Source organism: Panthera leo, chromosome A1, assembly GCF_018350215.1.
Source record: "Panthera leo isolate Ple1 chromosome A1, P.leo_Ple1_pat1.1, whole genome shotgun sequence".
NCBI classification, from domain to species: Eukaryota; Metazoa; Chordata; class Mammalia; order Carnivora; family Felidae; genus Panthera; species Panthera leo.
This window is the reverse complement of record NC_056679.1, coordinates 164,805,725-164,833,310: the sequence shown is the minus strand read 5'-3', so window position 1 is coordinate 164,833,310 and position 27,586 is coordinate 164,805,725.

The following is a 27,586-nucleotide window of genomic DNA, read 5'->3' as shown; positions in this document are numbered from 1 at the left end:
GAAACAAGTGTAAATGGGAAATTTCAAAAGAATGGGAACACTTGGCTGTATTTCTGGCTGATCAAGAAGCAGAAAATGCAGGAAATCTAATGAGAAAGCTTATTATTATGATTTGCACAGCTCAGCTTTTGCATAATCAAGCATGTCAATGCACTCACACATTTGCGAATGCTGCTTAGAACCACACATCTGAATCTTTTTAATGTTTCTCCATTACCATTGCTTTTGCTGCCCCACTCAGGAAGCCATCATCCATGACCCCAATTTTCAAAATGGGCCAGCTAAAAACAAAGACTGGATGTGTTTCCTAATCTCATCAAACCTTATTTTTTTTTAAGCAGAATGAAAACAGGTGGTGTTCTCAATTTTTAAAGGGGACGAATTATGAATTGTAATCTGAATATGGCTGTGATTATCCAGGTACAACTGCTCACATGAAAGTTGGTAAAATTGTAGAAGAAGCTATGTAATATTCAGGTGATCTTTGTTAGCATCTGTGGTGATTTTGAATCTTTAATATCATGCAGCACTCCAGTTAATGTTATAGGAACATATGTTGCTATTTTGTCAATATGACAGTGTAATACATATGCATGAAGGAGGGTGTCATGCCAAGGCAACAGCATCTACATCCTCCCAAAAGAACTGATATAAGTAGTAAGTACCTTTCACTCCCTTTCGCACCTTTCCCTCATCCTTATACTTAAGATTCACATTAAAACATGATGAAATGATGAGGCACTGTAAGGGTTGGCTGTTATGGTTTGGCAATATTTTAAAATTCTGGTTGGTGAATAAGGATAACTAGTATATGACTATCCATTTCATGACTATTTATTATTACTATTATTACAGTTATTTTATTTTATTTATTGTATTTATGATTAGTAAATAGATGATTACATCAGTGATTCTGAATAAGAGAGAAAAGAATTTCAAAAACATATTTTTCATGTTGTTATTTATAATAAGATGAAATAAAATTTAAGTGCCAATAATTAGTGTTTCCTAAGACTTTATGAATAAGAAAGAAAACATAGATGACGGTAAAATTCAGCGTGTTTGTAGTTGACTGAAGAATCCTTACAAAAGGTGCTATTTCATGGACTCCTGAAGACCTGAAAGGGCTGCAGGTGGGGAGGTGACATGGAAGCAGGGATCTAAAACTAATATTCAGAAGGAGGACATTGAGGTCTTTTTCATCAACTATATACATGGCACCTAAGCTATGAGAGCTAACAAATATTATAAAGAACAGAGAATACAAAATGATGTCAATAAAATGAAAAGACAAGCAAAAAATAATGAGATGAAATTTTAAAACATTAAATGGAAACGACTGATCTTAGGCTGGAAAAACATTTTTCTTTTTCACAAATATAACATAGCATGGTAAAGATGAGGCATGACAAAAACACGTGTTAGAGATTTTAACTGGTGAAAAGATTAATATGAAACAATGGCAGGATGAGTAAAAGCCCTCAGAATATTTAGGATGTATCACTCTTTGGAAAGAACTGTATGTGTTCCAATACAGATTTCAATGTCTTTCCATAACCTTACATTTCTAGTCCTAATTTTGAAACTGAATTAGTATATTAGAATTTAAAATCCTTTCAGTATCCTGACAGAAAGAAAAATCAAAGCTTGTTGACCATCTCCCTCCTAAGATATGATCAAGATTCTGCTCAATATGTTAGGTATGATCTACTCAAGGTAGACCTCAGACATTCTCGACACTAAATTCATGCATATAATTAATTAAATATATTTACTGAGACTCAGTTATGGGCCAATAACTATACAAAGCACAAATACTAGTCTTTCTCTGAAGGAAATAACTACAAATTTTAGAAAAGTTATCTTCACAAATATACTTCTCACTATTATTTATTTTAGGGAAGGCAAAAAAAAATTTCACAGGACAAAAATTGAAGAAAAGATAGGTAAATGTTCTATAACATGGCAGGATATTGTTAATAATAGTATTTCTCAGGGCTTTATGATAATATAAATTTGCTCATGCCAACATATTATTGAAATAGCAGAACATGAAGATATTTATAGTATGATCACAATTAGGTAAAAGGTTTAAAAAAGCATACAAAAATGTCCTATAGCATATCTAAGTGAACACAATACTGAACTAGAAATATAAGGCTGCTGACAAATACAGGAAATAACATGAAACAACAATTCACAAACCCAGAAAGTTACCTGGTAAACAAATATACAAGTATCCTAACTTGTTCAAGTGAATCACAGTAAACCTAATTGAAAATGCTAATGTAAGTTTATTTCTCTTAGTAAGTAAAAAATTATACAATAATATGTGAGATCAAAATTACAACCACAAAAAGGATATGCATTCACAACTTTTATGGAATATTTTGTTAGAATATTTATCAAAAGCTATAAACTCACACATTTTGACCCTATCCATCCTAAATTTCTATTCAATTATGAGACATTTTCCTATGCAAAAATAAAAGCAGGATAGAAGTTCTAACTATGCAAATGCTCCCTGAAATGTTACATGAAACTTCTGAGGGCAATGTACTCAGTGATAAAGGAATGGTCAATTAGATTATAGTTGTTATCTTAGTGGTAATAATTTATGAAGGTTTTTAAACAGCATGTAGATATAGGGTCAAATGAAAGTCAGGTCACAATTATAAATACATTATTATTTAAAGCTACATAAAGTGGTTTCTGGCTGGCTCAGTCGGTAGAGCATGCGACTCCTATCTTAGGGTCATAAGTTCAAGCCCTACATTTGGCATGGAGCCTATTTAAAATTTTATATGCATACACACACACACACACACACACACACACACACACACACACACACACATTTATTTATTTATTTATTTATTTATTTATTTATTTATTTATTTATTTTAAGTGGAACTTTTTTTTTATTGAAACGTTTTATTTTTTTCAATATATGAAATTTATTGTCAAATTGGTTTCCATACAACACCCAGTGCTCATCCCAAGAGGTGCCCTCCTCAATACCCATCACCCACCCTCCCCTCCCTCCCACCCCCCATCAACCCTCAGTTTGTTCTCATTTTTTAAGAGTCTCTTATGCTTTGGCTCTCTCCCACTCTAACCTCTTTTTTTTTTTTTCCTTCCCCTCCCCCATGGGTTTCTGTTAAGTTTCTCAGGATCCACATAAGAGTGAAACCATATGGTATCTGTCTTTCTCTGTATGGCTTATTTCACTTAGCATCACACTCTCCAGTTAAGTGGAACTTTTAAACAGTGACAATAATTTTGTTAGGGTGGCTGAATGATGGGAAGATTTCCCTGGATATTCTAATATTCTATTCTATTTTCTATTCTGTTCTATTTATTATTATTGTTTTTTAAGTAGGCTCCAACTCAATGTGGGGCTTGAACTCATGACCCTGAGATCAAGACCTGAGCTGAAATCAAGAGTCTAATGCTTAACCAACTGAGCCACCCAGGTATCCCCACATTAGATTATTTTAAATATAGTTAAAAATATAATCATACTTAGAGCCAAGAATTAAGTCTGGGACATATGTGTATTACTTATAACACTGAAACAATTTATACATGAGTTAGTAGAGAAGTAAAGAAACTTGAGAAAATAGGTGAATTAAATCTCTGAAAATTATTGATGTTTAAGAAATAGGCAAAGGATGAAGACTCACATTAACCTGATTAGAATGAAAAATCAGGCTGAAAAATACTGACTCCATTATTAGGCTGAAAAAGATTGACTCGGCTACTATATCTCCAACAAAGAAAAAAAAAATCAGTTTTTCGTGAGGGCCGGTACTGTACTTGCTAAAGTAGCTTCCTTTCCTCCCTAATTATCCTCAAATACAAACAACAGACCATCACTAATATGAAGTAACCAGTGTATGTTTCTCCACCTCCAGAACCTGTAATAACTGATGTGCTTGTTTGCAATTTAGCAGTAGCAAACCCAAGTCAAAGCTGACAGTTTTTGGATTGGCTTCAAGGAGGCTGTGGACAGGATAAAAAGCTCTTTATAGAAGCTGTCTGTTCTGATACCCTCTCTAAAAACCAGGAGAGCTACTCCAACAGATGGTGAAATAGGCTGCGTGAAGCTACATGGTCGAAAGTAGTGTGCAGTCATACTCGACCCAGGCAAAAGCAGGAATGCGGTGTCTCCCTTTCTTTTCCTGAGTCTGAATGTGTATGTCTAACTGCACTGTAGTTTCCCTGATGTTCCCCCACACCATCTTCTCTAGGTAATAGGCTAATGCCAATCTCCAGACCATCATCATCACCTCTCAGCTCAAAAATCTCACTTTCTTAGTCAAAACTAAGGACATGACAAACCCAGGTCCTCTTGTTGCATGCATGTCTGAGAGGATAGCAGAAGTATCTAACTGAAGGTTGGGAATGGGTGATGGCATGAGTTCTCACTTGACCACTGACCCTGATGACTTTGCCAGAAAATCTTCAGAAAAGTACTTCACCATACTGATCCAAGTTCTAGGCCAAGCAGGGAGTCTAGAATGTTACTATAATGTCCACCCACATATTCAATAATATATTACTGAACACCTATCAATCTGGCACAGGAAACATTGAAATGAATATGATTTTCTTAAAGGTGTCTAACATTTAAGAAATTAAGAAAAACATGTGAAAACATGTACAATATCTTGGTATGTGTTAATAATGCTAGAGGTATAAAATTATATCACAAATAAGAGGGAGTCCATGCTTTGAGTAAGGGGTAAAACGGACGCTAAAGGATAAGGGAAGCATTCTTTGTAGAGTCAAGAAATGCTGGCAGAAATTCCACTGGAGAATTTTAATATCATTCCAGGCAGAAGGAAAACCATGAATGAGGCACAGACTCATGAGAAGATCAATCATTTTAGAGAAGGTTCCAGTGGTTCTTTGTGACTAGAGCAAAGGGTATTTGGTAAAGAGTGCTAGGGAGTAAGCTAACCAGGAAGCTATTTTGGAGTATGTATTTTAAAAAGGGAAGAGTGGAGTTAGGATCATATTTCTGGAGGCTGTAAAAATATATGTGAGAGACATTGAGACACTACAAGGGGCACGGGAATGAGAGGAGGACTGAAAGTAGATATATTTTAGAATATGAGAGATTTTTAGAACTGGGATTCACAGAACTTTCACTGATAAGGTGTAGCTCCCCTAAACAAAAATGTTCCTTTAGATGATGATTTAGAAATGTCCTCATTAAAATTTATGCATTGAACTATAGCTAACATAGTATTTCATCCTGGTTTCCTCCATAAGCAGACCTTTTCATAGGTACAAGCAGTTAACTAGGTAGGTCTTTTCAAGAATAACTAATAACAAAGCAGAAGCATGAGACAGAGAAGGAAAGGAAGTTAATACAGGTACATACGTGAGAAAATTACCTTTGTACGTTACTGAAGCTCGATTCCAATAGGAAATGCTTCCAAGTTATTCCACCCAAAGTGTGATTCCCATTCAACTCCATCCATCAACTAGTTGTAGACTACTCAAGGGGGCATTAAATTGTTTGCACTTTGCTTTGACCCTTGACCACAGACTGAGAATATTTTTATAGCCAGAGAATGCCTCCAGACATGGAGTCACAGGTGTTTGTAGTAAGAAGCTGTCAGGACTGTGAGTGTCAAGAAGATTTGGGTGGGGCTATAAGGCATCTGTTACACACATCAAACCCATATTTCTCAACTGAGAATTTCTACAATAAGTTGTAATGTAAATTATCATTTTACTTAATGTAGCTTAAGCATATTATGAATCTGGATAGTGAGTTTAAATTTGTTTGCTATCTGATGGTTTCAGTGATTAAGTGATGAATCACGTTAAGAGGTATAAGTTTTAAAAAGTAAATAAGAAAAAACAGTCATGGCATATTACATGAATGGAGGCTTCAGAGAAGTTCAAATAGAGAAAAGTAGAAAATTTTATTCACATGGTTAATGTCCAAACTAATAGAGACATGCTGTTATGAGTTGAATTGTGCCCCCACCCCTATTCATATGTTGAAGTACTAACACCAGTAAGTCTAATCTTATGTGGAAATAGAGTCATTGGGGATATAATTAATTAAGATAAAGCCATTAGGGTGGTTTCTAGTTCACCAAGACCAGTATCCTTAAGAAAAGGGGAAATTTCACATTTCACAATGTGAAAATAAAGGCAGAGATCTACAAACGAAGTAATGCCAAAGAATGTCAGCAAATCAACAGAAGCTAGGGGAGAAGCATGGGTCAGATTCTTCTTTACAGTTCTCAGTAGGCACCAACCCTGTCAACACCTTGATCTTAGGCTTCTGGCCTCCAGAAATATGAGATAATAAATTTCGGTTGTTTAAACCATGTAGTTTGTGGCTCTTTGTTATAGCAGTCCTAGCAAACTAAGACATATGCTAAAGTAAAATAAAACCCATGTCTTAGCAGGCGATACCAAATACCATGATCAAAGTGTGGCCAGAATAATTAATCATTATTCATCCTCTTAGGTTAATTTTAGTTTTACTTTTTAAAAATTGGTTTTCTAGTTTTATTTGCATTTATTCTTATATTTTTATTATTATGGTATGTAATAGTTACAAGCATAAGGAATTTATAATTGTAATTCATAACTTAAAGTTAATATTTTAATAAAAATAAATTAATGGTTATTAACTGAGAATATTTTATTTTAAAAGGGCTCCATTAAAAAATCTTGGAGAAATCCTGCCTTAAACTATTGGCATCTTTTTCTTATTAGCATGTATTGATTGATGTGATGGTTAATTTAGTGTGTCAACTTGACTGGGCTAAGGGATGCCCAGAGAGCTGGTAAAGCATTTTTGGGTGTGTCTGTGAGAATGTCTCCAAAAGAGATTAGCATTTGAATCGATGACTGAGTAAAGAATACTGTCCTCACCAATGCAAGTGGGCATCATCCAATTCCTTGAGGGCCGAACAGAAAAAATAGGTGGAAGAAGGAAAAATTCCCTTTCTCTGAACTGAGACATGAAAACCACCTTCTCCTGCCTTAGGAACTCCTGGTTCTTATATTCAATTATCTTCCAGTTTCTCATCATTACTTTTCGAGGGGCTATCTTTTTGTGTCTCTGAATACCTTTATCTATACAACTAAAAAATGTGGCAGTTGGAAACTTTCAGATTAATATCTCAGATGGCTTGCGTGATTTCCATGACAAGAGTACTGACTAATCCAGCTTCATGAAAGTACCTGTGGCAATTAATTTTATGTATTAACTTGGCTGGGCTACAATGCCTAGATATTTGGTCAAATATTATTCTGGATGTTTCCAGAAGAGTGTTTTTGGCATGAGATTAACATTTAAATTGGTGGACTTTGATGAAAGGGTATTGTCCTCCCTAACATGGGTGGGCCTTATCCAACAGAACAAACACTGACCTATCTGGAAAAAGAAGAATTTCTATTGGCAGATGGCTTTTGGACTTGAACTGGAAGCTTGGTTCTGCCCTCCATTTCTTATCTACCAGCCTACTGTGAAGATTTTGAACATGTCAGGCTTCATACTGCGTGAACTAATTCCTTAAAATAATATCTTTATCTATCCATCATCCATCCATCCATCCATCCATCCATCCTATTGGTTCTGTTTCTCTGAGAATCCTATATACCGTCCTTCAATAAACTACCCGGACTAAAGTGAGGTAGAAATTATTGGTCTACCTTGAGTCAAGTAGCCATCTTTGGGCCAATTAATGGTGGGAGAATATTGGTATATGCAAAATATAGTAGTTCCCATATGATCATTTGATCATGTGGTTAAAGCAAGAAAAAAATTACCGAAGAACAAAGTTTGGAGAGCTATATGAAGAACATCTTACATGTTTGCTGAATTAGTTAAGAAAAAAGAGCATAGTTTCAGATAAAAGACATGTGTGACTAAGGTTTGGGTGTGGCATAAAAAATAGAAAAGAGTTTAATTTGTTCCATTTGGCAAAACTTGACACATGTTTAAATTAAATTAAACTGACAAATTTCAAAGCACACCACTGAATAGCTTCATACATCTGCTATTTTTCTTAAAATGTCATTTGTAGAGTATCTTAAAAGTGCTTTGGACCTAATTTATTTTCATTATTTAATATAATCTGTATTTTACACGTTTTACAGTTTATATAATACATTATGTAAAATATACAATTCATTTGATTTCTTAATTAGATTGAATTTTATCTAAATAAAATATGTATTGAAATCTTCTTAAAATCAAATAAATATTGAATATACTAAACTCTTTGGTGCTATAACATTTTATGGCTGCATAATTATAATTTATAATGTGTAGTAGATATTTACAGGCTGATGATAGGTTCCAAAGAATGCCTACATATGAGAGGAAGACTCAAATATTTTCACTATGATTCTACTTCAATCCATATGATTTGTCACACAGCGGTTGGGTGTATGAGTTTGTGGTTAATTCCAGACAACAGATATATTACATCAGAAAGCAGAGAACTGTTAATTTCTATTTTATAGTCTTTCTTCCTTGTAGCACTCAACAGGAGAGTGGAAGTCTTTTTCATTTCTGGTGCTTTACTTGATAAGAGGTTCTTCTTTCTTTCATTTAGCCTCTAATATATGGCGCTACTACTACTCTGACAGAGATTTACCAACTTACTCATTTTATGAGAAATACAATAGTTGCTCAGTAATTGAATTCATATTCACAGAGATTGGAAGGGAGCTACCTGGCTTTGAGAGCCAGACAATACATATTCTGTTGCTAAATCTGTCACTCATTAATTGTTACTAAGAAAACATGTGAAATCTCTACACATTATTTGTCTCAGTTGGATATTGCGGGAAAAAGAAGTTCCTATCCTTCAATTAAATTAAATACCTATTGATATTACTACAAATCACTAATTTTCCAATAATAACGATAATTAGGGCACTAGATGTTTCAATTGTTCACAGAACAACTACTTCCACTTTCTCAAGCACATCTTATGTCTTTTTGTTCTGTCAACAAGACTTTCTTTGGGAATTGAAACTGAGTCCTAATACAGCCGTTTCAAAAATCTGCAGATACTCTGGAATTTCTGTGCATAATGGGGTATTTTTCAGAAAAAAAAAAAAACAACCTTAGCTTTATCAAATATCAAACTTGCAGATTGAATATTTTAATGTTATATTTTTGGTCACTGAATCAAAATCTTTCTCAACTGAATACATAATCACTACAACATATCCAAGGCACTTGTTTCAAATTTGTCTTTAAGTTACTTTCAAAATAGTAGAATTATTTTTAAAACTAGCAGTGAATATTCCTCATTCCATAAAAGGCAACCCTCCACCAACATTCAGGTTTGTACTATGCTCTCTCAGACTACTTTCATTTATAATTGTTTCCATCCTTTTTGATTTCCATCTTTTGAGTATCTAGTTTACTTAACTAATTATTATCAGTTGAGCTGCAAAGTACTACAGGATACATTGCCTTAATATTGTTTTTGCACTCCAGTTGTTATTCCTGATGCTCACAATAAATGATCCTTCAAGTACCACTGCAGAATAAGAGTGGTAGGTACAAATCCACTTTTTCCAGGAACATTCAATCTCCATATTGATTGAGACACAAGGGACATAGTATAATTGTTATGACAAGACAACATGAGTGGGCTTATTTGTTGGTTGGTTGATTCGTTTTAAATGTATTTGTTCATTGGTTCATTTATTCATTTGCCTTGATGTTGTAAGTTTTTGCTTTTAATTTTATTTTTGGAGGAGAGTAAGTGGGAGAGAGAAGCAGTTCTTATTTTCACTAAAATGATTTCTTAAAGCAGCCATTGTGGAATGTAGGCACTCTCACTAAAACTATGTGATGTTGTATGTTGTTCAATATAGGACCAGTGTTACTTTGGTTGTAACACTGCAATATAACTATTACACTGACTTCTTTATCCTTTTTAAAATTTCCTTTATCAGCCTGGCTACTTTTTTGTTGTTATTGTTGTTACTTACTAGATTGGTTTGTTTTATTTACTTATACAATTATTTTTTGTCAATTAAATCATAATAAGTATTATATTCAGACCTAGTAAGAACTCCTGCCAAAAACAATTGAGGATAACTTAAAGGCCTTTATGAGGCTTGGAATGAAAAAAAAAAAAAAAGCAAAGAAAAAAAAGAAATTTAAACCTGTTTAGCTTTGAAGAAAATATAATGGATTGTCAGGCATACATAGTGAGTTTGGTGCTCTGCAAACAAACAATGAAATGGAGTTTGGGTTATAAGATGCTTATTTGAATCAACATCTATGGATTTTTTGGGAAGATGGCGGCGTAGGAGGACGCGGGGCTCACAGCGCGTCCTGCCGATCACTTAGATTCCACCTACACCTGCCTAAAGAACCCAGAAAACCGCCAGAGGATTAGCAGAAGGGAGTCTCCGGAGTCAAGCGCAGACCAGAGGCCCACGGAAGAGGGTAGGAAGGGCGGCGAGGCGGTGCGCGCTCCACGGACTGGCGGGAGGGAGCCGGGGCGGAGGGGCGGCTCGCCGGCCAAGCAGAGCCCCCGAGTCTGGCTGGCAAAAGCGGAGGGGCCGGACGGACTGTGTTCCGACAGCAAGCGCGACTTAGCGTCTGGGAGGTCAGAAGTTAACAGCTCTGCTCGGAAAGCGGGAAGGCTGGAGGACAAAGGGAGGGAGAGCTGCTGAGCCCCCGGACGGCAAAGCTCAGCTTGGCGGGGAACAAAGGCGCTCACCAGCGCCATCTCCCCCGCCCATCCCCCAGCCAAAATCCCAAAGGGAACCAGTTCCTGCCAGGGAACTTGCTCGCTCCGTGCAAACACCCAACTCTGTGCTTCTGCGGAGCCAAACCTCCGGCAGCGGATCTGACTCCCTCCCGCTGCCACAGGGCTCCTCCTGAAGTGGATCACCTAAGGAGAAGCAAGCTAAGCCTGCCCCTCCAGCCCCCGTGCACCTTGCCTACCCACCCCAGCTAATACGCCAGATCCCCAGCAACACAAGCCTGGCAGTGTGCAAGTAGCCCAGACGGGACACGCCACCCCACAGTGAATCCCGCCCCTAGGAGAGGGGAAGAGAAGGCACACACCAGTCTGACTGTGGCCCCAGCAGTGGGCTGGGGGCAGACATCGGGTCGGACTGCGGCCCCGCCCACTAACTCCAGTTATACACCACAGCACAGGGGAAGTGCACTGCAGGTCCTCACCACGCCAGGGACTCTCCAAAATGACCAAACGGAAGAATTCCCCTCAGAAGAATCTCCAGGAAATAACAACAGCTAATGAACTGATCAAAAAGGATTTAAATAATATAACAGAAAGTGAATTTAGAATAATAGTCATAAAATTAATCGCTGGGCTTGAAAACAGTATACAGGACAGCAGAGAATCTCTTGCCACAAAGATCGAGGGACTAAGGAACAGTCACGAGGAGTTGAAAAACGCTTTAAACGAATTGCAAAACAAAATGGAATCCACGATGGCTCGGCTTGAAGAGGCAGAGGAGAGAATAGGTGAACTAGAAGATAAAGTTATGGAGAAAGAGGAAGCTGAAAGAAAGAGAGATAGAAAAATCCAGGAGTATGAGGGGAAAATTAGAGAACTAAGTGATACACTAAAAAAAAATAATATACGCATAATTGGTATCCCAGAGGAGGAAGAGAGAGGGAAGGGTGCTGAAGGGGTACTTGAACAAATTATAGCTGAGAACTTCCCTGAACTGGGGAAGGAAAAAGGCATTGAAATCCAAGAGGCACAGAGAACTCCCTTCAGACGTAACTTGAATCGATCTTCTGCACGACATATCATAGTGAAACTGGCAAAATACAAGGATAAAGAGAAAATTCTGAAAGCAGCAAGGGATAAACGTGCCCTCACATATAAAGGGAGACCTATAAGACTCGTGACTGATCTCTCCTTTGAAACTTGGCAGGCCAGAAAGGCTTGGCACGATATCTACAGTGTGCTAAACAGAAAAAATATGCAGCCGAGAATCCTTTATCCAGCAAGTCTGTCATTTAGAATAGAAGGAGAGATAAAGGTCTTCCCAAACAAACAAAAACTGAAGGAATTTGTCACCACGAAACCAGCCCTACAAGAGATCCTAAGGGGGATCCTGTGAGACAAAGTACCAGAGACATCACTACAAGCATAAAACATACAGACATCACAATGACTCTAAACCCATATCTTTCTATAATAACACTGAATGTAAATGGATTAAATGCGCCAACTAAAAGACATAGGGTATCAGAATGGATAAAAAAACAAGACCCATCTATTTGCTGTCTACAAGAGACTCATTTTAGATCTGAGGACACCTTCAGATTGAGAGTGAGGGGATGGAGAACTATTTATCATGCTCCTGGAAGCCAAAAGAAAGCTGGAGTAGCCATACTTATATCAGACAAACTAGACTTTAAATTAAAGGCTGTAACAAGAGATGAAGAAGGGCATTATATAATAATCACAGGGTCTATCCACCAGGAAGAGCTAACTATTATAAATGTCTATGCGCCAAATACCCGAGCCCCCAGATATATAAAACAATTACTCATAAACATAAGCAACCTTATTGATAAGAATGTGGTCATTGCAGGGGACTTTAACGCCCCACTTACAGAAATGGATAGATCATCTAGACACACAGTCAATAAAGAAACAAGGGCCCTGAATGATACATTGGATCAGATGGACTTGACAGATATATTTAGAACTCTGCATCCCAAAGCAACAGAATATACTTTCTTCTCGAGTGCACATGGAACATTCTCCAAGATAGATCATATACTGGGGCACAAAACAGCCCTTCATAAGTTTACAAGAATTGAAATTATACCATGCATACTTTCAGACCACAATGCTATGAAGCTTGAAATCAACCACAGGAAAAAGTCTGGAAAACCTCCAAAAGCATGGAGGTTAAAGAACACCCTACTAACGAATGAGTGGGTCAACCAGGCAATTAGAGAAGAAATTAAAACATATATGGAAACAAACGAAAATGAAAATACAACAATCCAAACGCTTTGGGATGCAGCGAAGGCAGTCCTGAGAGGAAAATACATTGCAATCCAGGCCTATCTCAAGAAACAAGAAAAATCCCAAATACAAAATCTAACAGCACACCTAAAGGAAATAGAAGCAGAACAGCAAAGGCAGCCTAAACCCAGCAGAAGAAGAGAAATAATAAAGATCAGAGCAGAAATAAACAATATAGAATCTAAAAAAACTGTAGAGCAGATCAACGAAACCAAGAGTTGGTTTTTTGAAAAAATAAACAAAATTGACAAACCTCTAGCCAGGCTTCTCAAAAAGAAAAGGGAGATGACCCAAATAGATAAAATCATGAATGAAAATGGAATGATTACAACCAATCCCTCAGAGATACAAACAATTATCAGGGAATACTATGAAAAATTATATGCCAGCAAATTGGACAACCTGGAAGAAATGGACAAATTTCTAAACACCCACACTCTTCCAAAACTCAATCAGGAGGAAATAGAAAGCTTGAACAGACCCATAACCAGCGAAGAAATTGAATCGGTTATCAAAAATCTCCCAACAAATAAGAGTCCAGGACCAGATGGCTTCCCAGGGGAGTTCTACCAGACATTTAAAGCAGAGATAATACCTATCCTTCTCAAGCTATTCCAAGAAATAGAAAGGGAAGGAAAACTTCCAGACTCATTCTATGAAGCCAGTATTACTTTGATTCCTAAACCAGACAGAGACCCAGTAAAAAAAGAGAACTACAGGCCAATATCCCTGATGAATATGGATGCAAAAATTCTTAATAAGATACTAGCAAATCGAATTCAACAGCATATAAAAAGAATTATTCACCATGATCAAGTGGGATTCATTCCTGGGATGCAGGGCTGGTTCAACATTCGCAAATCGATCAACGTGATACATCACATTAACAAAAAAAAAGAGAAGAACCATATGATCCTGTCAATCGATGCAGAAAAGGCCTTTGACAAAATCCAGCACCCTTTCTTAATAAAAACCCTTGAGAAAGTCGGGATAGAAGGAACATACTTAAAGATCATAAAGGCCATTTATGAAAAGCCCACAGCTAACATCATCCTCAACGGGGAAAAACTGAGAGCTTTTTCCCTGAGATCAGGAACACGACAGGGATGCCCACTGTCACCGCTGCTGTTTAATATAGTGCTGGAAGTTCTAGCATCAGCAATCAGACAACAAAAGGAAATCAAAGGCATCAAAATTGGCAAAGATGAAGTCAAGCTTTCGCTTTTTGCAGATGACATGATATTATACATGGAAAATCCGATAGACTCCACCAAAAGTCTGCTAGAACTGATACATGAATTCAGCAAAGTTGCAGGATACAAAATCAATGTGCAGAAATCAGTTGCATTCTTATACACTAACAATGAAGCAACAGAAAGACAAATGAAGAAACTGATCCCATTCACAATTGCACCAAGAAGCATAAAATACCTAGGAATAAATCTAACCAAAGATGTAAAAGATCTGTATGCTGAAAACTATAGAAAGCTTATGCAGGTAATTGAAGAAGATATAAAGAAATGGAAAGACATTCCCTGCTCATGGATTGGAAGAATAAATATTGTCAAAATGTCAATACTACCCAAAGCTATCTACACATTCAATGCAATCCCAATCAAAATTGCACCAGCATTCTTCTCGAAACTAGAACAAGCAATCCTAAAATTCATATGGAACCACAAAAGGCCCCGAATAGCCAAAGTAATTTTGAAGAAGAAGACCAAAGCAGGAGGCATCACAATCCCAGACGTTAGCCTCTACTACAAAGCTGTCATCATCAAGACAGCATGGTATTGGCATAAAAACAGACACATAGACCAATGGAATAGAATAGAAACCCCAGAACTAGACCCACAAACATATGGCCAACTCATCTTTGACAAAGCAGGAAAGAACATCCAATGGAAAAAAGACAGTCTCTTTAACAAATGGTGCTGGGAGAACTGGACAGCAACATGCAGAAGGTTGAAACTAGACCACTTTCTCACACCATTCACAAAAATAAACTCAAAATGGATAAAGGACCTGAATGTGAGACAGGAAACCATCAAAACCTTAGAGGAGAAAGCAGGAAAAGACCTCTCTGACCTCAGCCGTAGCAATCTCTTACTCGGCACATCCCCAAAGGCAAGGGAATTAAAAGCAAAAGTGAATTACTGGGACCTTATGAAGATAAAAAGCTTCTGCACAGCAAAGGAAACAACCAACAAAACTAAAAGGCAACCAACGGAATGGGAAAAGATATTTGCAAATGACACATCGGACAAAGGGCTAGTATCCAAAATGTATAAAGAGCTCATCAAACTCCACACCCGAAAAACAAATAACCCAGTGAAGAAATGGGCAGAAAACATGAATAGACACTTCTCTAAAGAAGACATCCGGATGGCCAACAGGCACATGAAAAGATGTTCAACGTCGCTCCTTATCAGGGAAATACAAATCAAAACCACACTCAGATACCACCTCACGCCAGTCAGAGTGGCCAAAATGAAGAAATCAGGAGACTATAGATGCTGGAGAGGATTTGGAGAAACAGAAACCCTCTTGCACTGTTGGTGGGAATGCAAATTGGTGCAGCCGCTCTGGAAAGCAGTGTGGAGGTTCCTCAGAAAATTAAAAATAGACCTACCCTATGACCCAGCAATAGCACTGCTAGGAATTTATCCAAGGGATACAGGAGTACTGATGCATAGGGGCACCTGTACCCCAATGTTTATAGCGGCACTCTCAACAATAGCCAAATTATGGAAAGAGCCTAAATGTCCATCAACTGATGAATGGATAAAGAAATTGTGGTTTATATACACAATGGAATACTACGTGGCAATGAGAAAAAATGAAATATGGCCTTTTGTAGCAACATGGATGGAACTGGAGAGTGTGATGCTAAGTGAAATAAGCCATACAGAGAAAGACAGATACCATATGGTTTCACTCTTATGTGGATCCTGAGAAACATAACAGAAACCCATGGGGGAGGGGAAGGAAAAAAAAAAAAAAAGAGGTTAGAGTGGGAGAGAGCCAAAGCATAAGAGACTGTTAAAAACTGAGAACAAACTGAGGGTTGACGGGGGGTGGGAGGGAGGGCAGGGTGGGTGATGGGTATTGAGGAGGGCACCTTTTGGGATGAGCACTGGGTGTTGTATGGAAACCAATTTGACAGTAAATTTCATATATTAAAAAATAAAAAAAAAATAAAATAAAATTATCTCAAAATAAAATAAAAAAAAAAAAAAAAAAAAAGAATCAACATCTATGGAAAAATAAGGTGGGATCAGAGGTAAGTTGAATTATCCAATTATGGTATCGGTCCAACAACACCTCACCCAAAATGATGGAAAGCTCTGAAGTCAATATTGCCCTTCAGCATTTTGCATCTGGCTGATGTGCCCAGATCTTAATACTCCACCTCACTCATCAGCCAGATCTGGGCTACTCTAAGGAGGGCATGACCTTGGGTAGGGCAGCTCTCTGAAGCTGAGGCAACTCCTAAAGGAGCTGAAACCTAGAGGCTTTCTGGTGACAGCACTCCCACAGATGGAAATAAATCCTTCCTTAAACAAGGACCTGGGTGGAGTCTCACTGTGTCTACAATATCAGAGTGGAATAATTTGGAATATATCATATACAGATGTTATAGTGATACACTCTCTGGCTCAGTCTCAGCAAATTGTTCCAAGTTTCTTGATGAAGGAAGCTGTGAAACAAGGTGAAAATTAATTCTGAGGACCTAAAATAAACTGCAATGTCTACAAGGTCAGAATATCTCAGCAGACTCAAGTACTTCTAGAAAAAATGAAACTTTAGTTCAGTAGAAACAGAACATTAACAATTGTAACTACATTGGTGGGAAAAATCTTACTCATTTACAAGAATTTAGTGGTAGAAGCATAGTAAGTTTCGATCTCACATGGTAACTGTACCTGAATTAGCTAGCAATAGTTTACTGCTGTATTAATAAAAATTTCAGAAGCTTTCATCATGAAAGCTATTTTTTATCCAAACTAGGATAGGGGGGCATGCCATCTTTTTAAATTCATTCAGGAACCCACATTTCTTCCTCTGTATTGTGTGCATTCATTACAGTAAGCCAATAGCTAGGGGAAGGGAAAGAATGATGAGTGAGGTATTTCTAAACACCAGATCTAGAAGTTGTCCAAATCATTTTATTCATATTCATTGATCATAACTCAGTCATAGATCCATACTAAACTGCAACAGAGACTGTGAAATAAAGTCTGGCAGTACTCCAAGAAAAAATAGAACGAGTTGGGTACTGGTGAGAATTCATAACCTTTGCAACAGCTCCGAGGATGACTCAGAACATAGGGAAGAAGTGAGCAGAACTGCTGGTAAGGCAATTATATTGGCATAGAGTTCAAAGCAAGTATAATTGTGATTGTCATTCATACCACCTGAGGAAGTTTGTGGAAGGAAAAAACTACAAAATAAGAATAATGGGCTGCACTTTTGCTCTATTAAGTGATTATCCTAGAATAATTTGAAAGTCAAATAAGAGAAAATCTCAACAAGTCTACATTTTTTTTTTCATTTGAAGTATATAATGTACAAAGATCATTGTTAAGAACCTGGAATATTGCTACTTACTAACTTATAAACTTCTTTTACTCAGAGACAATTAATGTGCATATGAGACAATCTTCTATGCAGATCAACAATTATTGAAGTGTGTGATGATGGATTATAATCATTATTTGAAGCTAAAGTAATTACTTTCAAACTATTGTTAAAGGTCAAGAAAAGTAATAAAATGTGTTGATAGGATGTTGTAGTTCAGTGGCATTTACATTTTTAATGAGGTCAGAAGGGGGAAGGAGAAAAACATCCAAATTATCTGTACAATTTTAGTATGTAACCATTTGAGAAAATTTGAACTTAAGAATAAAATAGAGGAAGAAAATGGTAGGTCAGCAGAAATTAGCCTCCCCAGATTTTGTCCCTAAAAGGTAAAAATGACCTCACTGATATGAAAATGCTATGGAGAACCATACTATTAGTATTGCTTGAAGACAGAGTATGCAAAACACGGAAAAAATAGCTGTGACTAAAAAAAAAAAAATTCCAGTCTAGGTTCTACATGCTTCCACCACACCCCTACTGTAAAACAATGCTTTGTAGTGAACAAAGCCACACCAGGAAAAATATAAATTGAAAACAAAGAGTTGATACCAGTAGAAGGGACTAAGGGAAAATTGTGGAAACATCAGGAAGATTAAACCAATCACAAATCTGGAAATACAAAATAAGTAACTGAGTAGACAGGAGAATGGACTAAGGGAAGGGGTTTAAAATTAAGAATAATTTAATGGGCCAGTCCCCATATAAAGGGCCAGGCAGGCTGTTCAAAGGTATAGGCTTGATTTACATGGGCAAGCCTGATTTACATAGACCCACTTCCAAAGACATAGATTTTAATGGACACAAAGGCAAAACAGAAGAAAAAAGCAAATTTTGGCAACTAGGTGGTAAAGAAGAAAAGGAGAAAAAGTGGAAATTTTAGGATCCTGAAAGACAAATTCATAACTCACAAGACTCACAACTACTCTGCTATCAGTAAAACATAGATGCAGAAACCCACATTATATGCTTGGACTTTGATAGGCCAGTAGAAAAGGACGCCATTAAACTAGAAGTCTGGAAAATGTTCTACTATCATAAAAAGTAAACAAAGGATAAAGGATTAAGTTTGTAGACAACTACTGTAGTAAAACAGGAAACACATTTTCACAAAACTCAACTAGGGAAAATTTCCCACTGAAAAAAATAAGAATGAAGCAGAAGTAAAATAGAATTAAATGTACTCAACCAAGCATTTGAGGATATGTTAAATATTCAGTGAATTGAAAAACTATGAACAAAAATGTGAGAGAAATGTGGGAGAAATTAAAACAGTTGATTGAACTCTAAAATATAATGGGAGAAGACAAAATTACTTCAGAAATAAAAGGAAAATTATAAGATGCACAGGGTAGAATAGACACAAATCGAAATTTACTAAGGAACTTTGAAGAAAGGCAAGAAATCGACCAAGAAAATGTCAATGGCATAAAGAAAAAAATAAATATTAAAAAGGAGAAAATAGTGGAAATGGAAGACAGACAAAATGGAACAATATCTGTATTATTAGACTCCCTGAAGTAGAATATGGAAGGGAATATCTAAAACTATAATCCAAAAAAATACTCCAGAAATAGAAAAGATTCTCAATCTACACACATTAGAAGAGCTTAGTGGATATCTAAGAAAATTTACCCAGAATGATGGACAACAAAATATATCTTATAAAAAATAGATTTCAAAGATAAAAATAAAATCAAGGACACCAAACAAAAATTCAAATAACTTACAAACACAAAAAAAATTTCTAGCATCTGATATTTCAAAATAAATCTAAAAGACAAACAACAATCAAGCAGCATTAAAAACAAAAAGTAATGAAAAAACTGTGGAAAACAGATTTCATGTCTAGCTAAGGCAGTCTTTAAAATATAAGGACAATAGAAAAAGAGCTTAACTAGAAGTTAAGAAATTATGTACTCATCACCACTTCTTGAGGAATACAGTAAAGGATGAGCTTCATCCAACTAAATAATGACTACCAAAAACACAGCAAATGGACTGATGGCAAAATATTCTTTAACTTTGGTGTACAGAAAGGCTTTTTAACTGACTCAAAATCTAAAGCAAAAAAAGAAAATACTGCTGAATTTGGTTACTTAAAAGATTCCATGGATGTGGTGCCTGGGTGGCTCAGACAAACATCCGGCTCTTGATTTCGGCTCAAGTCATGATCTCACGGTTCATGGGTTTCAGCCCTGCATTGGGCTCTGTGCTGTGAGCGTGGAGCCTACTTGGGATTCTCTCTCTCTCTCTCTCTCTCTCTCTCTGCTCTCCCTCGAGCTCAAAATAAATAAATAATCTTTGAAAAAATTCCATGGCAAAACTCAATATAAAAAAAAATGAATACTGTAAAACTGACAGAAAACTTTCGCAACATATAGCACATATAAAAGAATTATATCCCTAAAATAAATACTCTTCTTAAAAATTAAGAGGCAAAGAACCCAAAACCTGATGCAAAAATGGAAAAATACATACATAGACAATTCAAAAATAAAAGTCAAAAATGGTCCTTAAATATATAATAAAATGTTTATACTCACTCCTAATTAAAATATGAAATTATAACACCAAGATAATACTTTTTACCTATCAGACTGGGAATTATCTATCTATCTATCTATCTATCTATCTATCTATCTATCTATCACCTACCTGTCTATCTTTCATCAGTACATTTTGGAGGCATCTATTGGGAAGTAATCACTCTCATACAATGCTGGTGATAATGCAAAGTATCACAACACTTTTGTGCATATATTTGATTATACTTAATAAAAGTGCTTATATACTTCCTTAGTTACTTTTATGCAATTACAGGTCGGAAACTCTCTTGAAGATGTAGCTCCAGTTATTTGAAAATATATATTCATAAGATTATTTAATATAGTGTTGCTTGTAATTCTAAAAAATTATAAACAACCCAAGTACTTATACAAGGAGAGTGGTTGAAAAAAACCATGGTGCATCTATACAATGGAACACTATGCAGCTGTAAAAAATAATGAGGAAGCCATTTACTAGCTGACAATGGAATGGTTTATAGAACATATTGTTAAGTAAAAAAAAAAAAAAAAAGCAAAACTCCAAAACAGTATCCATTTATATTACCCTTAATATGAAGAAGAGGGTCATGAGAATATAGAAATGTATAAGTTCACTGGTTACCTGTAGGGAACATAGCCAAGGGATGATAAGAACAGGAGAATGGGGAAAGAAGCAGTGGAAATGAAGAGGAAGTAAACCTTCTGTGAGTATAACTATTTTATAACTCGGACTTTTAGAAACATACTAATGTTTTACATACCCTTCACTACTCCCAGAAATAAACATTGAAATCAAGTGTGGAGCAAAGCCAAAGTGGATTTCATGCACTAACAAATGAATTAAACAGTATTAAACATAACAACACAATTGCTCTAAATAAAACATGAGACAAATCCAAATTAAAGGAGGGGTGCCTGGGTGGCTCAGTCAGTTAAGCGTCCCACTTCAGCTCAGGTCGTGATCTTGTGGTTGGTGGTTCCAGCCCCCCATCTGGCTCTGTGTTGACAGCTCAGAGCCTGGAGACTGCTTTGGATTCTGTGTCTCCCTTTCTCTCTGCCTCTCCCCTGCTCACATTCTCTCTCTCTCTCTCTTTCTCTCTCTCTCAAAAATAAATAAACATAAAAGAAATTAAAGGAGATTAAACATAAAAGAAATTAAAGGAGCATTAAAGGTAAATGCTCAGATTAAGTAATTTTCAAAGGTGTCAAGAGTTTTCTTTTTTAAGTTTATTTATTTGAGAGAGAGAGAGAGAGAGAGAGAGAGAGAGAGCACTCACATGAGTGAGGGGCACAGAGACAGAATCCTAAACAGGCTCTGCACTGCGAACATGGCACCCCATGCAGGCCTCAAACCCACGAACCATGAGGTTATAATCTGAGCCAAAGTTGGACGGTTAACTGACTTGAGCCATTCAGTTCCTCAAAAGTGTCAAGATTCTGAAAGACAGGAGAAGATTTAGGAACTATCACAGACTGGAGGAGTCCAAGTAGAAATAACAATGAAATGAAATATGGGTTCCTGGATTGAATCCTAGAACAAACAAAGGACTTTAGTGGGGGAAAAGCTGCTGAAATTTGAACAAGGTCTGTGACTACTGAACCAATGCTAATTCCCTGGTTTCAATAATTATGGTATGGTTACATAGAGGATAATATCAGAGGAAGCTAAGTGAAGGGCATATGGGAATCTCAGTAAATTTTTTTGCAATTTTTGGTAAATTTAAATTATGTTTAAAATAAACTGCTAAAACAAAAAAGAGATGGATTTGTCTGAGATGTAGAAATTGAATTTAATTTTCTCAGTAACATAGAATAAAGTACAGGTTTTGAATGACTGTAATTAAGTAGATTTTTCTAATTTTATAAACAAATGATTAGTAATTTTTATGTTGTATAAAGGAGAATATCATTAACAAAGGGCCAGGTAGACAGAGTTGGTAAATGCTCAGTAATGCAAAAATTTCCTATTAACCATTCAATTTTTGGTACACCGCCAATCAAATAAGAGTAAAATGATATTGAATGGATAGTATGATTCCTTGTGAATAATTATTCACTGCCTATTTTAATACATGCCTCATCAGGGAAAAAATCTTGTCAATAACTGATAAAACATTGGTTTAAAAATCAGTCCTGATTTATACAGTAAGAACAAAAGAAACAAATACAATCAGAGAAATCTATTTGAATGGTCACATCGTGTTAGTACCAAAAAAAATCCAATAATTCTTTTTTTTAAAGTTTTTATTTAAATTCTAGTTAGTCAACATACAGTGTAGTATTAGTTTTGGTGTACAATATAATGATTCAACACCTCCATACAAGGCTTGGTGCTTATCACAATAAAATCACTCTTTAATCCCCATCACCTATGTAACCCATCCCCCCACCCAGTAACCATCAATTTGTTCTCTATAGTTAAGTCTAGTTTTTTGGTTTGCCTCTTTTTTTTCCCTTTGTTCATTTGCTTTCTTAAATTCCACATCTGAGTGAAAACATATGGTATATGTCTTTCTCTGACTTATTTTGCTTAGTATAATATTCTCTAGAGCATCCACATCATTGCAAATGGCAAGATTTCATTCTTTTATATGGCTGAGGAATATTTCGTCGTATATATACACCACTCTTCTTTATCCATTCATTAGTCTATGGACTCTAAGTTTGTTTCCATAATCTGGCTATGATTGATACAAACATCAGGGTGAAGGTATTTTGTATTTTTTATTAGTATTTTTGTATTCTTTTGGTAAATATCTAGTAGTGTAATTGCTAGATAGCAGGTTAGTTCTATTTTTAACTTTTTGAGTAAACTCCATACTGTTTTCTAGAGTGGCTGCATTAGATTGCATTTCCACCAACAGTGCAAAAACGTTCCCCTTTCTCCACATCCTTACGTGTAACACCTATTGTTTCTTGTATTATTGATTTCAGCCATTTTGACAGATGTGAGGAGATCTCTCGCTGTAGTTTTGATTTGTATTTCTCTGATTACCAGTGATGTCGAGCATCTTTTTATATGTCTATTAGCCATCTGGATGTATTAATTGGAAATGTGTCTGTTTATGTCTCCTGTCCATTTTTAATTGGATTATTTGTTTTTTGAGTGTTGAGTTTTGTAAGTTCTTTATATGTTTTGTATACTCTTTATCACATATGTAATTTGCAAATATCTTCTCCCATTCCATAGGTTGCCTTTCAGTTTCGTTGATTGTTTCCTTAGGTGTGCAGAAGCTTTTTATTTTGATGAAATCCTAATAGTTTACCTTTGTTTTTATTTCCTTTGCCTCAGGACACATATCTAGAAATAAATTGGTATGGTCAAGGTCAAAGAAGTTACCACTTGTGTTCTCTTCTAGTATTTTTATGGATTCAGGTCTTAGATTTAACTTTTTTAATGTTTACTTATTTTTCAGAAAGAGAGAGAGAGAGAGAGGGAGGGACAGAGAGAGAGAGGGAGAGACAGATTCTGAAGCAGGCTCTAGGCTCTGAGCTGTCAGCACAGGGCCCGACGCAGGGCTTGAACCCATGAACTGTGAGATCATGACCTGAGCTGAAGCTGGAAGCCCAACCAACTGAGCCACCCAGGTGCCTCAGCAGGTCTCAGATTTCGATCTTAAATTTATTTTGAATGTATTGTTGTGTATGGTGTAAGAAAGTGGCCTAGTTTCTTTCTTTTGCATGCTGTATCCAGCTTTCCTGACACCATTTGTTGAAGAAGACTGACTCTTTCCCATTGGATATTCTTTCCTGCTTTGTTGAAGATTAGTTGACCATATAGCTGTGGGTTCATTTCTGTGTTTTCTATTTTTTTCATAATTTATGTGTCTATTTTTGTGCCAGTACTATACTGTCTTGATCACTATAGCTTTGTAATTTAAACTGAAGTCCAGAATTGTGATGCTTCCAGCTTTGCTTTTCTTTTTCAAGGTTGCTTTGGCTATTCGGCATCTCTTGTGACTCCATACAAAGTTTGAGATTGTTTGTTCTAGTTCTGTGAAAAATGTTGGTATTTTAATAGGGATTGCATTAAATGTGTAGACTGCTGTGGGTAGTTTAGATATTTTAATAATACTTGTCGTTTTATTCCATGAGCATGGAATGTCTTTACATTTCCATGTGTCGCCTTCAGTATTTTCCTCAGTGTTTTGTAGTTTTCAGAATACGTATCTTCCACCTCTTTGGTAAGGTTTATTCCTAGGTTTCTTATTGTTTTTGGTGCAATTGTAATGTGTGATGAATTCCTTAATTTCCCTTTCTGCTGCTTCATTATTGGTGTATAGAAATGCAACAGATTTCTATATATTGATTTTGTATCCTGGGTCTTTACGGAATTTGTGTATCTGTTCTAGCAATTTTTTGGTGCACTCTTTTGGGTTTTCTGTATACGGTATTATGTCATCTGCAAATAGTAAAAGTCTGGCTTCTTCCTTGCCAATTTGGATACCTTTTATTTCTTTTTGTTTCCTGATTGCTGTGGCTAGGATTTCCAGTACTTGTTAAATAACAGTAGTGAGAGAAAAATACAATAATCTTAATTTTAATAGTGTAAAGGATCAGGTCTAGTCAAAATAAGGTAACTTTATAAGGGAACTGTGTTATGTAAATAAGTTAAGTGTTCTAAACACAAGATTGTTTTGACTAATTTACTTCAAAACTTTCATTTTCCCTTCCTTGGACACAGATTCCTAGGGACTGTGTCAGTGTGAATTAAGGATTAGCCAAATTATTCAGTATTGCAATGGACTGGATTTCTGTGTTCTCTCAAACACACAACTTATGTATATAAATTCCAAAATCAAGTATTTATAGGGAGAAAACAAAAGTGTTTTTTTTAACCTTATTTATTTTGAGAGAGAGAGAGCAGGGGAGGGGCAGAGACAGAGACTACCAAGCAGGCTTCACTCTGTCTTCTCAGAGCCTGATGTGGGGCTCAGGCTTGATTTGCAAACTGTGAAGTCATGACCCAAGCTGCAATCAAGAATTGGTGACTTAATCAACTGAGCCACCCAGGTTCTCCTAAAAGTGAGTTTTTGATTGTAGCCTTGAATAAATACATGTTAGCAAAATGAAAACAATATTTTATTTTCTTTCATGCATGTCCAAAAGCTAATAATAAACTGTGGTAATATGTAGTAACAGAAAATAAGACCACATGCTATTAATTCAAAAATATAATCATTCGAGGGAAAAGGAAGTTAGTTCTATACCTTATGCATGTTCATCTTGAGGATAAGGCCAGGGCCAAAATTTTTGAAAGACAATGACTTCATTCAAATCCTCAAGTAGATTACTTAGCATCACCATTTTACCATTATTATAACTTCATCATTTTAATTAGTCTGTGATTTGATGACAACAGCACATCTCATCCATGAGCTGCTTTTCATTTTGCTTTATGTAGTCTGGAAGGTTCCACTTCCTAAAAATCAAATACCTTTCTTTCTGCATGAAACTTTAATTTCTGTAGCTAAATATTTCCCCCCAAATGTGTCACTGAGGTGACTGCATCTCTTAGAAATCTTTCCTTTAATCTGTGTACGTAACGTCTTTTTTTCGCCAGCACATGCCCTTGCTTCTGCTTAACTTCCTTCATCAAGTGCTCTTCACTTCTGTAAAGAATACTCTGTAGAGTCCAAGGCAGCTGTGTAGAGGGAAAGGTTGCTCGGTGCTCTAAGAACATCATCTCTCCCTCCTTTTGGAAACTGACGTTATCTTAAACATACAGAGTTTTAGCATCATATTCACACAACCTAAAACTTACTCATGCAACCCAGCACGATGCACTTAATATGTTACTTCTATAAAAGACTAAGTTTTTTTTTTTTTATTATGGATTCACCTTAAATTTTAGGTTCTTTATATTTCTTACCCTTTAAGTAATCTGAGGTGGAAGCTGGGATGACTATTGAAATGCTAAAATTTCAAACACTTAAAACTAAAAGTAACATTGGTTTCTATTGTTTTTCATAATGTTGGGCTACATGTTACCTTAACTCATTTGCAAACCACAATGCTGTAGAGTAAAATAACTTAAAAATACATGAAAGAACATTGTATTTCCTTAGTGTCGTAGGCCACCTGAAAATCTGTAGCAAGTCAGATAGATTTACTGTGATCCTCTAATTAGAATAAGATGTTAAATATCCAGTTGTTTAAATAGGACTCTTGAATTACATTTTTTATCTGAAAGACATCATTGTTGGTTGTAAAGATAACAGTCATTTGTCCTTCCACACAAAACTGAAGGCCAAATTTAAGATGAAAAGGATTAAATAAAAGAGACCAAAACACCCATGAACTGAAATACCTCTCCATGAACTGAAATACATTTACTGGATTAAATATTGAGCTTCTTTGCTTTAAGTAATCTATTTCATATTTGTTAATCCTCCAGCCTAATTCTCAATAAGTAAATTTGTCAGGCAATTATATAAAGTTGGTTTAATTTTCTGCTTACCAAAGAATTTATCACTGTTCTCCCACACCCAAATTTCTAGAACTCTTTTCTCAAGTTATTTTTTGATAATATGGTTTTTGATAAAATGGTTTATGATTGCCTATAAATAATTATTTCCAAATATTTAACAAACATATACCTCTAATGTTCTAAATAAAATAATTTACCTTTATTTTATTTTATTTAGTTCAATAAACTTAAGAAAAAATTATGACTATAAAGGCTAATATCAATATTATTCATTCAAAAATAGTCTTGGAGTTAAAAACTTAACTCAAAGCATTCATTATTCTAATTCAAAACACTCAATAAATCCCACCCTCTACACTTGCTCTGTCCATAAGTCTGCATAATGATGTACATAATTTCACATGAAGAATGTGGGTAAAATGGCACAGAGCTGACTATAGAGGTCTCCAAGTTTGTTTCCTGTCTTTGGTTTGTTTCTCCTTCTGCTCTTCCTGACATGTCATGATTGATGTGCTTTTCATTCTCATTTACAAAATGAACTCTTTGCTTGGCTGGACAGGTATGTTTTCAGGTGATTGAATCAGAACTCATTTTTGGTACAATTATTGTCCCGTTACACATAACAATGTAAGTATTTTGGAAGGTAGAATAAATTGTTAAAGTTAACATATTTTGGTTGAAGCAAAACTCTAGTATTCAAAGAGCACCAAAGAGGAGTGCCATAAGTTTCCATGTATCTACTTTAGGGTCAGCTTAGAAAATATTTCTATGAAATACAAATTGCCTTTGGTAATTCATGATAATTGCTAATTAGAACCAAAGACTAAAACACAAATTATATTTTCCTTCTAAAGAAAAAAGAAAGAAAAAGCAGCAATTTTTCCAATAACTTGCTGCTTATTTAAAAGGGAAGGAGATGCTGCCATAAT